Source organism: Giraffa tippelskirchi, chromosome 2 (genome assembly GCF_054371585.1).
Source record: "Giraffa tippelskirchi isolate mGirTip1 chromosome 2, T2T-mGirTip1v1.2.pri, whole genome shotgun sequence".
NCBI classification, from domain to species: domain Eukaryota; kingdom Metazoa; phylum Chordata; class Mammalia; order Artiodactyla; family Giraffidae; genus Giraffa; species Giraffa tippelskirchi.
Window position 1 is genome coordinate 54,421,115 of NC_137276.1, and position 15,233 is coordinate 54,436,347.

A 15,233-nucleotide genomic window follows, 5' to 3' on the forward strand; every position below is an offset into this window, starting at 1 on the left:
GAAGAGCACAACAAAATTAAAACAGTAACAATCCTCCAAGCACAATAAAATTTTTCTTCTAAAATAGGAGTGATGCTGGGCTGCTTTCTCATTTTTCTAGATGTCTGAAGATATTCCCATTGGTTGATGGTTTAGGCAGAACTCAAATAACTATTGTTTTGTTGTTTTAATTTTTGAGGTATACTTGACATACAATATTATACTGGCTTCAGGTGTATAATATAATAATTTAAGATTTGTACATATTGCACACTGATCACCACCACAATAAGTGTACCTAGCATCTGTCATCATATGTAGTTGCAGAATTTTTTTTTGTGATGAGAACTTTTAATATCTCTTGGTAGCTTTCCAATATGAAAAGTATTATTAACTACAGTCGCCATGCTGTACATTATATTCCCACGACTCATTTACTTTATAACTAGGACTTTTTTCAAATAACTGTTTGATAAGTGTGACTGACTAACTTTTGTACTAAATTTGCCTTCTTCTCTATGACCCGGGTCAAGCAAAATTACCTGCCTTCTCCAGCTTCCAATACAAAGATGGTGCTATGCGATCTCTACTTTATTCCCCAGGAATGTTAAACTGCTGTATTTCCCTCATTTTTCTTACATTCTACTCTATTATTTATGAGATGGTTGTTTGTTGAGTCGGACTAATCCCAATTTCTGGGAAATTCAGGTCTTCCCAATCACTCTGTTCTTAGAAAATAAAACCAGCTGATGGCTTCCTAGCTGTTTTATTAGGGGATAAAAAGTCATGGAAACATATTGAGAAAGACTAGAAACTACCGTAAATGTCCGAAGATTGAAGTGAGTTGGATTTAGTGCCCCAGATACTTTGAGAAATTTCACTAGATATTCTAGGGGACCTGAACTGAGAGAAACCAACTAACAAGAGGTGGAGGGGAGCTGGGAAAAGAAATCAGGAGGAAGCCAGAGAACAGTCTGAGAGTGAAGTGGGCTAATGACCTGTGACAGAGGAGAAGCCATTTGGGTGTATCTACCACACCATTGCTATGGTCTGGGAGGAGCAGGCTTTGGTATGCAAGAAACATGGAAGAGGTCTTTAAAGTGGTCATTCTCCATTGTCTGAGAATTCCTCCAACAATAAATGTATATGGGACTTAACTGTTTATAAAGCTTTTGGCAGATGCTGAGTCATCTGTGATGGAATGATGCTGGCAATTACGGTAAAAAAGATTCTGAAGATTTGCAGTTCTCGTTTCAAATACTAGTTCAACCATTTCTTCTCCTCATGGGACCTGGCTGTGAATACAGTAGAAATAAAGATCTCCCCTCTCCCATAGGAAAACGTTTAGAAACTCATGCAACCTGGGCAGGGAGGGACAGAGTGACACAGCAGAACTGTGCCATAGGCTCCATCTCTGAGGCTTGTGCTCCCTCCACATGGTCTGATGGTAGGTAGTCTGAGGATACCTGCTTCTGTCTGTGAAAGCTGTGGGTGGCTGAGCAGCTTGCCTGGCATGTGGCATTAGCACTGCTGACTTTAAGCACACATGCCTGGCTCCTGCATTGAGCCAGGTGGGCTTAGACACTCTTCCTATTAAAGATCTTAACCGATCGTGAACTTAGCTGCTTTCCACATCCCTTCTGGCCCCCGATCATGTCTAGCTACTTGCTATTCTTATGTTTGTCTTAGCTTCCAGCATGATTTTCTGGGCTTTTATGCCAGGTCTTGCCTGCTTCTCAGTTTACCCCAGCCTTGGAATTCTCTGGCAGCCCTTGCCTAAAACCTGGGAGTGGAAACTTAGCAGATGCCCCATTGTCCAATGAATGGATAAGGGAGTGAGTCTCACTGAGCCCTCAAAACCTGAACACTGAAGGCCAACTGCCTGCCTCCAGTCCCAGCTCTGAAGCTTGGGGCTATGTGACTCAATTTCTCTGAGTCAGTTTACTCATCAGTACATGGGAATAATAATAATACTTTTCCTCGTATTGTGATATATGCTATTAGCACCATGCCAGACATGTGTGCTAGTCTATTTTTTTTGTTAAACTTTTTATTTTGTATGGGAATACAGCCGATTAGCAATGTTGTGAAGGTTTCAGGTGGACTGCACAGGGAGTCAGCCAAACATATACATCTGTCCGTTCTCCTCCAAACTCCTCTCCTGTCCAGCTGCTACATGACATTGAGCAGAGCTCCCTGTGCCATACAGTAGGTCCTTGTTGGTTATCCATTTTAAATACAGTCATGTGTATACATCAATCCCAAATTCCCTAATTATCCCTTCCTTCTAACCTTTCCTCTGGCAACCAGAAGTTTGTTCACTAAGTCTATGAGTCTGTTTCTCTTTTGTAAATAAGTTCATTTGTATCATTTCTTTTTAGATTTCACAAATAAGCGATGTCATATAATATTTCTCCTTCTCTGTCTGAATGCTAGTCTATTATTATCAATGCCATTTTCTTCATGACACTGTCATTTTTCCTGCTTAACTTAAACCACAAAAATTAAGGTCTTGCAGGTGGCACATGGTCCAGGATCCATCTTTATTTTCCTGGTCAGCCATATGTTCTCAGAAAAAAAACACTTGTCTGAGGAACATTCATATCTATATCTGTTTGAATTTCCCCAGACAAGAGCCTAAAGATACTTACTGCGCTGCAAACACTTCTGCTGAGGTCAATGTAAATTTAGCTCATTGATTCCTTGGTGAATCTATGATTGCTGTCTGGAAGATCGATCTCCATCCCATAAACCCCGTTCTGAAAGGCAAATCTACACATAATGTGCACAACTCCTTTGTTACTGCTCATGAAAGCTTCTTTTCCTGTCACTGCCAATGGGAGGTGGCCAGAATGCTTGCTCCCTGGGGGACAAAAATTACTGGCAGTTCTTCGCACAGAATACTAGAATATAACTTGGTGCTGTCCTCTCCTCTCATTTGCAGCATAAGATGCTGTCAAATGAAAACATTACAACTTGCAAGAAGATCAAATTCAATAAACAAAAATTTACAACTTTCATCATCTTGAAGGGCAACTAGGGAACAAAGCTAAATAACTGCCTTGGTCTCATTTGGTTCCGGAGGGAAACTGAAAAACAGAGGGCAAGCAAGTCTGAACTTTTTCACGTAAGAGAAAAGACATTTTTGAGAAAGAAAGGTAAAGAAAATCTATTTGAAGTTAAGCTATAGATTCAAAAGGACAGATATCTGAGTGAGCATAAGAAGTGTTCTCGCCAAGATGGAATCCCTAAGCTTTCATTTTTTTCAGTGTGGTAATACCCTGTATATTAGAAATTACAGCAAATGAAAAGATCTTACACTTTGTCAATCAGATTAAATGGGGATATTTCATACGAGAAGCGGAGAAGGCAATGGCACCCCACGCCAGTACTCTGCCTGGAAAATCCCATGGACGGAGGAGCCTGGTAGGCTGCAGTCCCTGGGGTCGCTAAGAGTCGGACACGACTGAGCGACTTCACTTTCACTTTTCCTTTTTATGCACTGGAGAAGGAAATGGCAACCCACTCCAGTATTCTTGCGTGGAGAATCCTGGAGACGGTGGAGCCTGTTGGGCTGCTGTCTATGGGGTCGCACAGAGTTGGACACGACTGAAGCGACTTAGCAGCAGCAGCAGCATATGAGAAGAGAGGAGTGTCTTTTGAAATCCAAGGGCAAGAATGCAGTACTAGAGTCTACAGTGAGGCTTGACAGTTTCTCTCTATGTATCTTTCTTATTTCTCTCCTCTGTGGACCAGTTTTCTTCACTTCCAAGCCCACATAATTAAAAAAAGAAAAAAATAGCCCACACTTCCTGCATTTTACCAATTGGCATTAGCCAAACAGACACGATTACTTCTTCAACTCTAAATTTCAGTTCTTAGAGACAAGCTTCTGATTAGCTGCTTGGGTCATTAGCCTAATCACCTGGTAGACTGAGCAGGGTTAAAGGTCATGGTCACATTGTGCAAGACACCTGCCAGGAATTCACTATTGTGAGCTAGGGAGGGATGGGAGAGGGCAGTTAAAGTGTCACTCTGCACTGGGAAGATGTCCCACCAGCCATCGACCATAATCCCAGTGGAAAGCCAAGACATTGGAGTAGGAGCATTGTTCAGTTTTTTGTTATGGTTGTTAAATCAAGCAATTTAGACAGTTAGGTTGATGAGGCCAAGAAGAGTATATGTATTGTACCTGTTACTTAAAAAAAAATTTAATTGGAGGATAATGGCTTTACAATGTTGTATTGGTTTCTGCCATATAACAATGTGGATCAGCCATAAGTATACATATATTGCCTCCCTCTTGAACCTCCCTCCCACCCCCAGCATTCCACCCCTCTAGGTCATCACAGAGTACTGGGCTGAGCTTGCTGTGTTGTACAGCAACTTCCCACTAGCTAGCTATTTTACACATGGTAGCGTATATACGTCAGTGTTACTCTCTCAATTCATCCTACCCTCTCCTTCCTCTCCTGTGTCCACAAGTCTGTTATCTGTGTCTGTGCCTCTGCAACTAGTTCCTACCCTGCAAATGGTTTCATCTGTACCATTTTTCTAGATTCCACATGTATTTGTTAATATTATGGTGTTTGTTCTTCTCCTTCTGACTTACTTTACTGTGTATGACAGACTCTAGGTTCATCCTGTATTTGTAAATTTTTATCTTGACATTTCATTTATTTTATTCTAGCATGAGAAAAATTATTCTCAGGTAGATTTTCCAGTTTTTGATATTCAGATCTCCAGGTCACCTAGAAAACTGACTTAGTTGTATAAAGGAATCTATACAGGAAAGTACAATATGTGAGGTTAAAATCTCTCTAGTCACTATTCCTATACTTCTTGAAGTCTTCTGACAGAGATCCTCTTCCTCACTCAATCCTCTGGGTATCACTGATTTAAAAGTTAGTGACAAAATTTTATCAAACCTTTTCATTGACCATGGGTTACTCTAACTCTGCTTTCTTGCCCTGGGAAGCTGAGATGGACAACAGAATAAGCAATCTTATGGTCTGATTCAAATGCCTCTTTATAAGTCCCAGTCACTACTAAGCTACATCATTCCCTTTCTTCAGGGCTCATTTGGGGTTTCCTTTTAATTTTCATTGGGTAAAGATGTTTCTGCTTCCCAGGTTGTGCTAGTGGTAAAGAAGCTGCCTGCCAATGCAGGAGATGTATGAGATACAGGTTCGATCCCTGAGTTGGGAAGATTCCCTGGAGGACAGCACGGCAACCCACTCCAGTATTCTTGCCTGGAAAAATCCCGTGGACAGAGAAGCCTGGCGTCTATGGCCCATAGGGTCGCAAAGAGTCTGACACTACTGAAGCGACTTAGCACACACACACAAAGTAATTCAACCACTTCCAAACCCCCCACTGTTTGTGAGAATATAACTTGAATCAATAATTTAGAATTATTTAAAAGTTAGTGACAAAATGTTATCAAACCTCTTAAGTTTTGTTCTCAGTTATTTTTCCTTTAAATAAACTTTCGGAATAGTTTATTTACAGAAATAGAAAAATGCACAAAGCTAGATTAATTTTCTTTTTAAAATATGTTAGTTTAGATTCTGAGAGTGAAAGACTTATGTAAGATCAGCTAGATTCATTTTCATAAATAAAACACCTTGCATTTCACAGTCATATCCCTTCTAAAAGTAATCAGTGCCTAGACTTTGAATACCTTTGGACAGTTTTATCTGTCACTGAAATTTATGCAGTATGTTTGGCTGGCTTCTTTTGCTTAAAATTATCCAAGGCTTAGCCATGTTGTTCATGCACTTGATGAGTAGAGTTTATTAATTTTCAATTCTCTATAAGGTTACTTGTATGAAGATGACACAATATATTTATACATTCAAATGCTGATGGCCTTTTGTGTTATTGCCATTGTGAGATTATTATAAGCCATGTTCCCACAAGGGATCTTGAAAATGTCCTTCTGTGAATATATGTATAAATTTATATTTGGAATATACCAAGCCGTGTAACAACTGTATCAGAGTCTATATGTAAGATGAGCTTTAGCCAGTATACCTAAGTGGTTGTACCAACATACGTTTACCAACAGCAAACCATGAAAGTTGCAATAGCTCTCCACATCTCCAACAAATGCCATTTTTGGTACTTAAAGCTTTGTCAATTCTGGTATTTGATACTGGATATACTGGATTTTATTTGCATGTCTTTGATGATTGATGAGGAGATGAGAACATTTTAAAATGTTTATCTGACATTTGGATCTTAACTATGATGTGCCAGCTCAGGGATTTTGTCCAGTTTTTCTCCTGGGTTCTCTTTCTATTGCTTGCTGTCCAAATAGCTCGTAATAGGTCATCAGTTATAAGCTTTGCTAGATGGCTTTTCATAAGGTGGTCCCGTACTTATTAACCTGTTTATTCAATGAATTGTACCACTTGTTCCCTTACCTACCCTATTTTGTATTGATGACTTTGAGGGATGTTGTACATTTGTCCTTCCTGTTTCATTCTCCACCCTCTTCCACCTTCCTCTTGTTTGGGAAAGCCCTCTTCATAAATGTTTTGTCAGATATGTACATGCTGTGACTTGACTTCTGACTCTCTTAATGGCATCTCTTGATGTGTGCGTGATCAGTCACTAAGTTGTATCCAGTTCTTTGCAATCCCATAGACTGCATCCTGCCAGGCTCCTCTGTCCATAGGATTCTCCAGGCAAGAATACTGAAGTGGGTTGCTATTTCCACTTCCAGGGGATCTTCCTGACCCAGGGATTGAAGCTGTGTCTCCTGCATTGGCAGGTGGATTCTTAACCATTGAGCCACCTGGGAAGCCCTATCTCTTCGTGAGTATAGTGCTTAATTTTTGTATAGTCTGATTTATCATAGTTTTATTTCTATTATTTTTCTGTATCCTGTTTAAGAAACCTTTCCTACCCCAAGATCATGAAGATATTTTCTTCTCTGTTTTACTTTTCACATTTAGATTTATAATCCACTTGCATATGACATGAGTTAGGAATAAAGATTTTTCTGTGGTTATCTAACTGATTGATTATCGACAGAAACCATCATTTCTCCTTTGCTCTTAAGTCACCTTTGTCAAAGATTAAGTGATAATCTATGTGCATATCTATTTATGAGCTTTTGTTCTGGTTCATTTTTTTTTTCTTCTTGGTACCATTACCACACTATCTTAAGCTTTATAGCATTACAAAATTCTTGATAGCAAGTAGTATACTTTCTCACATTTTGTTTTTCCTGCTTAATTTCCAGAAGTATGGAGATACCAGTTCTTTTGTTATCAAAGTCTAGCTTAATTCCATTGTGCTCAGAGAACATACTATGAATGATTTAACTTCTTTTGGATTTTTTTATGATCCAACAGGAGTCAGTATTGGTAAATATTTATACTTAAAGGGAATGTTTACTTCTGTACTGTTACTTTTATTTTTACAATGCTGTGTATGTATCAATTAGATCAAATTTGAAAAAACCTTTTAATTTATTCTTAATGTTTTATTCTATCTTTTTTGTTCTATTTATCTATTCCTTTTTTTTTTAATTTGATAATCAAATACCTAGTTCCTTAGGGAAATGGGTGATACTTTTGACTTAGTCAAAGGATTTTCATGGATGTGAGGCTTTCCAGGTGTCTCATTGGTAAAGAATCTGCCTGCCAAGCAGGAGTCGTGGGTTTGATCCCTGGGTGGGGAAACTCCCCTGGGGAAGGAAATGACAACCCACTCCAGTATCCTTGTCTGGGAAATTCCATGGACAGAGGAGCCTACTGGGCTACAGTCCATGGGGTCACAAAGAGTTGAACATGACTGAGCAACTGAGTATTCATGCATCAAGAAATACCATTAAGAGAGTTAGAAGCCAAGTCACAACACGTACATATCTAACAAAATATTTATGAAATAGACTTTGCCAAACAAGAGGAGGGTGGAAGAGGGTGGAGAATGGAGCAGGAAGGACAAATGTACAACATCCCTCAAAGCCATCAGTATAAAATAGGGTAAGACAATGTGGTTTTTAAGAATAAGACATTACTAACTTTTAGTATATGACAGACTACACCAAGTGGAGTCAGAAAAGAAATGATTGCCCTGTAGATGCCGGTAAGCCTCAGCCCCCTAATATCCCAGGGCCCCCTTCCCAGTCTACAGGCCAGAAAGGCTGCAAAACCTCAGAAAAGCTGGTGAGATCTGAGAGGATAGGGGCTTAGCCAAACAGGTGAGTCACAAGGTGGTATAAAAGTCTTGGAAAGTTTCTATGTACTGAAGAGAGTTCAAAAGCATTAAGAAATGTCGCTGGAAAAATAGATAGCCAATGGGAATTTGCTGTGTGACTCAGGGAACTCAAACAGGGACTCTGTGACAATCTAGAAAGGTGGGATGGGGAGGGAGATGAGAGGGAGGTTTGGGAGAGAGGGGACATGGGTACGTGTATCTGTGGCTGATTCTTGTTGATGTATGACAGAAAACCACAAAATTCTGTAAAGCAATTATCCTTCAGTTAAAAAAAAATAAATGTCACTGTAACTAAAGGAGACTTGAATGTTAAAGCAAGGGTCAGCTCTTCAGGGATATGCATGACTTGTTAATGAAAGACATCATAAAGGAGGCTGTGATGCTCATTCTAGAATAAGTATTTCTTCTACAATTCTCCAAACTAAGGCACAATATCACAACATAGTGGGTTGGCCAAAAAGTTCATTTGGATTTTTCCATAATATCTTATGGAAAACCATAACACATTTTTTGGCCAACCCAATAGTACTCCAGGAAAAGCAAATAGTAGACATCTCAAATTGAGACTAAGGTTTTATCATCCCAGCAGATGTGTGTGTGTGTATACACAATTTAAGGAGAACAATTTGGGGGGGGGGAGTTTAATATATACAACTTATTGTCTAAAATTCTGCTATACAATATATTTCCATATATGTACATAAACTGGAAATGTGTATATGTAAATATATATATATATGTATGTTTGTATATGTATACCCATATTTTTCCCCAAAAGTCATTCTCCCTACATTATGAAACTTTTGTCAACAAAATTGATTAAAGCTAGACAATTCTATCCTGTCCCTTTTATTAAGAGAAAGACTAAAACACAAAATCAAATAATTGTATGGTTTTCTATAGTTTGTATGTGGCTTTTAGAGGTATCATTCTCTTAAATAAGAATAAAGAGGCAATAGATTGCCAAAAGCCCAAGAACTCTTAAGGACTAAGCACAGACTCTCCCAAATTCATGTCATAGTGACATCCCATCTCCAGGTGGACTCCAGCAAGGAATTTCTCCCCTCCCTCTGGTGCTGGCTGTCCAAATAGCCCTTAGTAAGTCCTTATCCATTATAAGCTTTGCTAGATCATTTTTCATAACATGGTCCCATACTTATTAACCTGTTTGTTCAATGAATAGTACCCCTTGCTCCCTTGGGCTTCCCAGGTGATGCTAGTGGTAAAGAACCTGCCTGTCAATGCAGGAGACTTGAAGAGACATGGGTTCAATCCCTGGGTTGGGAAGATTCCCTGGAGAATGACATGGCAACCTGCTCCAGTATTCTTTCCTGGAGAATCCCATAGACAGAAGAGCCTGGCATGCTACAGTCCATAGGTTGGCAAAAAGTCACACATGACTGAAATGGCTTAGCACACATGCATGTACACACCCACCCCTTGCTCCCTTACCTATCCTATTCCATACTGAAGACTTTGAGGAATGTTGTACATTTGTCCTTTCAGTTTTATTCTCCACCTGTTTCCACCCTCCTCTGAGGTCCAGATGCTGACCTGTATAGACTGCATCAGTGTCTTCATGTGGCTAATGAACCAGCTAAGTAAACCAGACTAGGTGTTCCCTCCCTTCCAGCTCTCCCAAACTGAACATTAGTGGGAAAATAAATATAGTTTTTGTAACCACTAAATTTTGGAGTGGTTTATTGTTCTCTATTAGGTAACTGTAGCACTCTCCTACTTGCTACTACACCTACATTCTGGTTTCCTCAATTCTCATATGTTTACCTGTGATATAAAGTGAGAATATATCCTGGTGTGGGTCCTGACCTATGAAACCACATAAAGCTGCATGCTAAATAATCCTGGGGAATCCCAGCTCTGGTCTTCCCAGGGTCCGATATGAGGATAAAAGAAGAACAAAAGATGTCGGCCAGGAGATCCAGGGTGAAGCAGATCCAAGCTTGAGGACCAGGGCAAGACTAGCAGCTCAGATTTAGGATGGTTTGTAGGTTTGTTGGTGTGTATTCAGTGCATGTATGAGGTTGAGTGCAGCTGCTTAAAGGAGTTGGGCAGGGCAGTCAGGAGGCAGGTGTGAGATTGAGTTGGTGGTGTGTTTGTGCTGACCTCAAGTCATGGCCCGATTCTGAAGTATGGAGCAAATTCTCCAACATAATTTTCTTATATTGACCTACATTTGTGCTCCAACAGCTGTTTAAAAGTCTGCCAGTCTCCAAAATAACCGATGTTGTTAATGGGAATTGCAGCTATTCAGATTCCTCAACAGAACTGAAGTTGTGCTTTTAAAAGCAATGTACATTCCTTACTGTCAGCCTATTTGCTTAAAATCTTAATCACAGTTCTTTACGGTGGACAGCAAATGGCACATGTGACCTGTTGACTGATATTAACCTTGTGTTTTATGTCATCACCATAAAATACTCTGCTGAACGCTGGTGGCAAATGAAAGGCAGACACAGTATTTATCAGCCACTACAAATGAATCATGACTAAAAACAACAAGTATGAATATAATAGAAATTTTCTATAGAATTAAATTGTGGGAAAAGAGTTCATCTTCCTTTGACAATTTTATACTGCCTGCCAGCATATGGTCCCTTAACTACCCTATATATTTGGGGAACAATAACTGAAGTGTCATTAAAAAAACTGATGTCTTAAGTGATGAATAACTCCAAAAATATATAAAAAAGATAAAGGGAGAAGAACAGAAGAAAGTTAATGATCCTTGTAATTTGACAGTCAGGCACAATGTTGGCTTCTAATGTTCCACTGAAAGCTTTGTTCCTCTGATAGAAATTTGGCTGTTTTGAAAATGATGGACAATGAGAAGCATGAGTCAGTGTCAACAAGCATGACCTCTATGGCACATAGTCAAGAGTGAGGAAAGGACATAAAGAAAAGGAAAGAGAGAAAACTAAAAAAGACATGGGACTTCCCTGGTGGTCCAGTGATTAAGAATCCACCTTACAATGCAGGGGCATGGGTTTGATCCCTGATTGAGGAACTAAGATCTTCCATAAGTAAGTAAGTGAAAGTTGCTCAGTAGTGTCTGACTCTTTGCGACCCCATGGACTGTAGCCTGCCAGGCTTCTCTATCCAGGGAATTCTCCAGGCAAGAATACTGGAGTGGGTGGCCACTCCCTTCTCCAGGGGACCTTCCCAACTCAGGGATCGAACTTAGGTCTCCTGCATTGCAGGCCGAGTCTTTACCATCTGAGCCACCAGGGGAGCTGAAGATCCTACCTGCTGCAGGGCAGTTAAACCCATACACAACAACTAGAGAGTCCGATTGACATAACTAAAACCCAACACAGCCAAAGAAAGGAAGGAAGAAAGAGAAGAAAATGCAAAGAGAAAGCAAGAGAACAGCTGGATCCTACCCTTTGAGATATGCATTTTGAAGGCCTGGAAAATGGTATGAGTGTTTTCACCCAAAGTCATGGGTTTGGATCTGATCTCACTTTTTACCCACTAAATAACCTTGGAAAAGTCACTTTTAACCCTGTGACCTGAGCTCTGCCCCTGTAGAACAGGACTAATGGCATCTTGCATGGTTGATAATAGGAGAGTTGCACACAGAACAGTGCCTGATCTTAAATGTGGGTTGAATAAATGTTGGCTTCTTTCTTCTCTTTCCCTGTGTTTGTTTTCTCTAAATTTCTGCCTGAAGAGGGGAAAAACAAATGAATCAAGATGACCAGTGTTTTTAGCAGAGGTTCCTGAAAGAACATATTGCCCAGATCTCTCTGGTTGCACAAAGTTGCCATGGAAACTTTGTGCTACTAGAAATCTGGGAATATCTTTTCTTCTGAGAAGAATGTGAGGAAGTCTCTGGAAGGGAGGGCAGATCATCCTTTCAATGGCCTCGGGAGCCTGCTGATTCCAAGATTCAATCCATCAAGTTGAGATGACTTGGTTTCTCAAACAGCTCAGAGATTTGCCTGATTTCTGTTTCACACTGGGCCATGTCAATTCAGCTTAAGAGTGTAGACAAAGATTTTTCTGCTCCCATGTATTGTACAGAGTTCCTAAGTCTCATAGTTCAGTATTGAAATACAATTCACTAGGGACTAATGTTTCTAATCAGCCAATTTCTGAGCTGGTTCTCTTTGATTGCAAAGTCTGGATATCAAGGTGATTGTTAGTAAGCCTCTCTGTGGTAGAGATTCAATCTTTCTTCAGGAGTGGAGGCTGAATTTCATCCTGAAATTTGGAAGAGCTGGAGGATTTTAAATCTTGTGGAGAGTTATTTTCCATCATCAGTGACCTACTTAGCCTGAGGGTGGAGAGACTTCCTACAGTTCTATGACTCCAAGGTTCTAATCTGGAGTTCCCCATGTCAAGTACAGCATCCCTCAACCCATGGTCACAACTCACCCTTCCGTTGCTCTCTCCCCAACTGAGCTGTAAGCTTTTTGAGGGTCAACAACATGATTTGTTTTCAATAATTATCCCCTTTCATACATGGTGAGTGTTTGTAAATTTTTATTGTTGTTGTTCAGTTGCTAAGACGTGTCCAACTCTTTGCGACCCCATGAACCACAGCACTCCAGGCTTCCCTGTCTTTCACAATCTCTTGGAGTTTGCTCAAACTCATGTTCATTGAGAAGATGATGCTATCTAATCATCTCATCCTCTGCCACCCCCTTCTCCTTTTGCCTTCAATCTTTCCCAGCATCTCCGTGAATTGGCTTTTTGCATCAGTTGGCCAAAGCATTGGAGCTTCAACTTCAGCATCCATCCTTCCAATGAATATTCAGCGTTGATTTCCTTTAGGACAGACTGGTTTGATCTCTTTGCAGTCTAAGGGATTCTCAAGAGCCTTCTCCAACACCATAATTCAAAAGCATCAATTCTTCAGCTCTCAGCTTTATTTATGGTACAATTTTCACATCCCTACACAGCTACCGGAAAAACTGTAACTTTGACTATACAGACTTTTGTTAGCAAAATGATGTCTCTGCTTTTAATACGCTGTCTAGTTTTGTCATAGCTCTCCTTCCAGAAGCAAACATCTTTTAAAAACTTGTAAGGGAATAACATTAAGGTGCCATTTTATTTACACTGATCTTCTCAATCTTCATGAGAAGCTATTACCTGCAGAAATTAGACTTGTGAATAAAACAAGAGGAGCTTGTACCAAAAAGAGAAGTGGATTCTCCTCTCCTTTGTAAAGGAAAAAGGGAATGGGAGCTGATTTTGTTGGTCATTTATTATAGTCCAGACAAGGTACTGGGAACTTCAGATGGGTTGTTTCATTACATCCTCCAATAGTACTAGAAATATACAGCAGAAAATAAGATCAGACTGAAAATATAGAGAAAAAATAGGTATAAATGGATCTTTTTTTGAGTCTCTGGAACATGATAGTTATTCATTCAGAATGGCCTGATATTACATGGGCTGTGTTACCTAAGGTGGACTTGATGTGTGTAGACCTTACATCCCAGGTGTGACTTCAACCATTGGCAGAAGAAAGCCTTGCTCACCCCACTTAGAGACGAAGAACTGGGTCAGGTTGCTGAAAGTGTACAAGATTCATACCCTGGTTATTCATGACCTAAAGGACTTTTTCTTTTCTTTATACCCTTCAATCTCCTTACAGCCTAACAGAGAAGGTGGGGGTTAGATTGGAAAAAGGGTAACATATATATTTTCTCTGTCATGTGAGTAGTGATCAAATCTAAGTAAGAAACCAAAAGGAATTCATCTGCAGGTGCTGAGGGACATAGTAGTATGCATTAGACATGAAATGCCACAAGCAACATCCGTTCTTTTCTCTGCTTCTCTTGGTGTGTATTTTTCAAAGACCAGCAGCCCTGAGAACAGGTTGCACTGAATACTTTACAGAATTAGAAAAAAAAACTCAGATACGATATTGACCAGTTGTCACAGTCAGCTTTTCATGCCGTGTATACTTTTACACAGGTGTAATGTTCAGTACTGAGCATAATATGTCTCTGTCATTATAAGGCAATGACCCAGAAAGAAATAAGGCTGGCTTTGCAATTAGATGGTCCCAGACTCATGGAGCATTGCAGACACTTACTAAGTCCATGACTACAAACAGAGTAATGAAGAAATGTCAGCTATTCCACAGAGTAACTGGGAAGATGAAATGAGATAACTTATGTGAAATAACTTGGCTAGGCAATGTAATTTATGCTTTACCTTTTTTGTTTGTTTGTTTCTTTTTATTCTCCTTTCAGATTGAGAATTTTGATGGAATTGATAAATCAGTTCTGTTCAAACTGTAGACTTGTGTGGTCTCAGGTTAGAATGCCCAAGAAAGCTGGACAAAAAGAGGAAGAATCAATACCATACGACTTATGGTATGAGATGAACAAAAGCAATGTGCCTGGATGTTCCTGCCTTCTATAAGTTGAATTGATTCAGTAAGCAACTTTAATTAAGGGAAAAAGGGTTTATCTTGCTCTTTTCCCCACAGAGTTAAAATCAGGGAATCTATTTTCAAGGCAAGAAGGAGAGCATATCAGCGGAAATAGAGAAGAGACTGAACAGAGAAACAAAAATACAGAGAATAATAAATTTGTGTTTTGAGTTTTCCCATATGTGAGAATTGCTCATTTGGAAGGGCCTGATACTGCCAGGGCAGGTAGTGTAAGGTGTCCCTGACAAGCACAGTTCTTATATCACAGGCTTGATTTCAACCCTTGCCCACCAAAGGCCCAGAATTTCTTACCCAAGGGTCCTCCCAAGGCTCACTATTCCTGCTCTGTGGTTTTGAGGACATCTGCATGAAAGTACAGGCTCTGCCTCCTGTGGCTTTATCACTACTCTGAGTCACAGGATAGAGGTAGCCATAGCAACACCTTCAGTATTGCTAACCTGGAGTAGCAAACTCTCAGGTAGGAAATGAAGGACAGACATATTGAGCCAAAAGAATTTGAAGGAAAAAATGACTTCAAACATACCACCCCCTTCAACCCCAAACCTCAGTAGATGACAAATCAGCAGCAAGGAGGAAGAGAGGAGGAAAC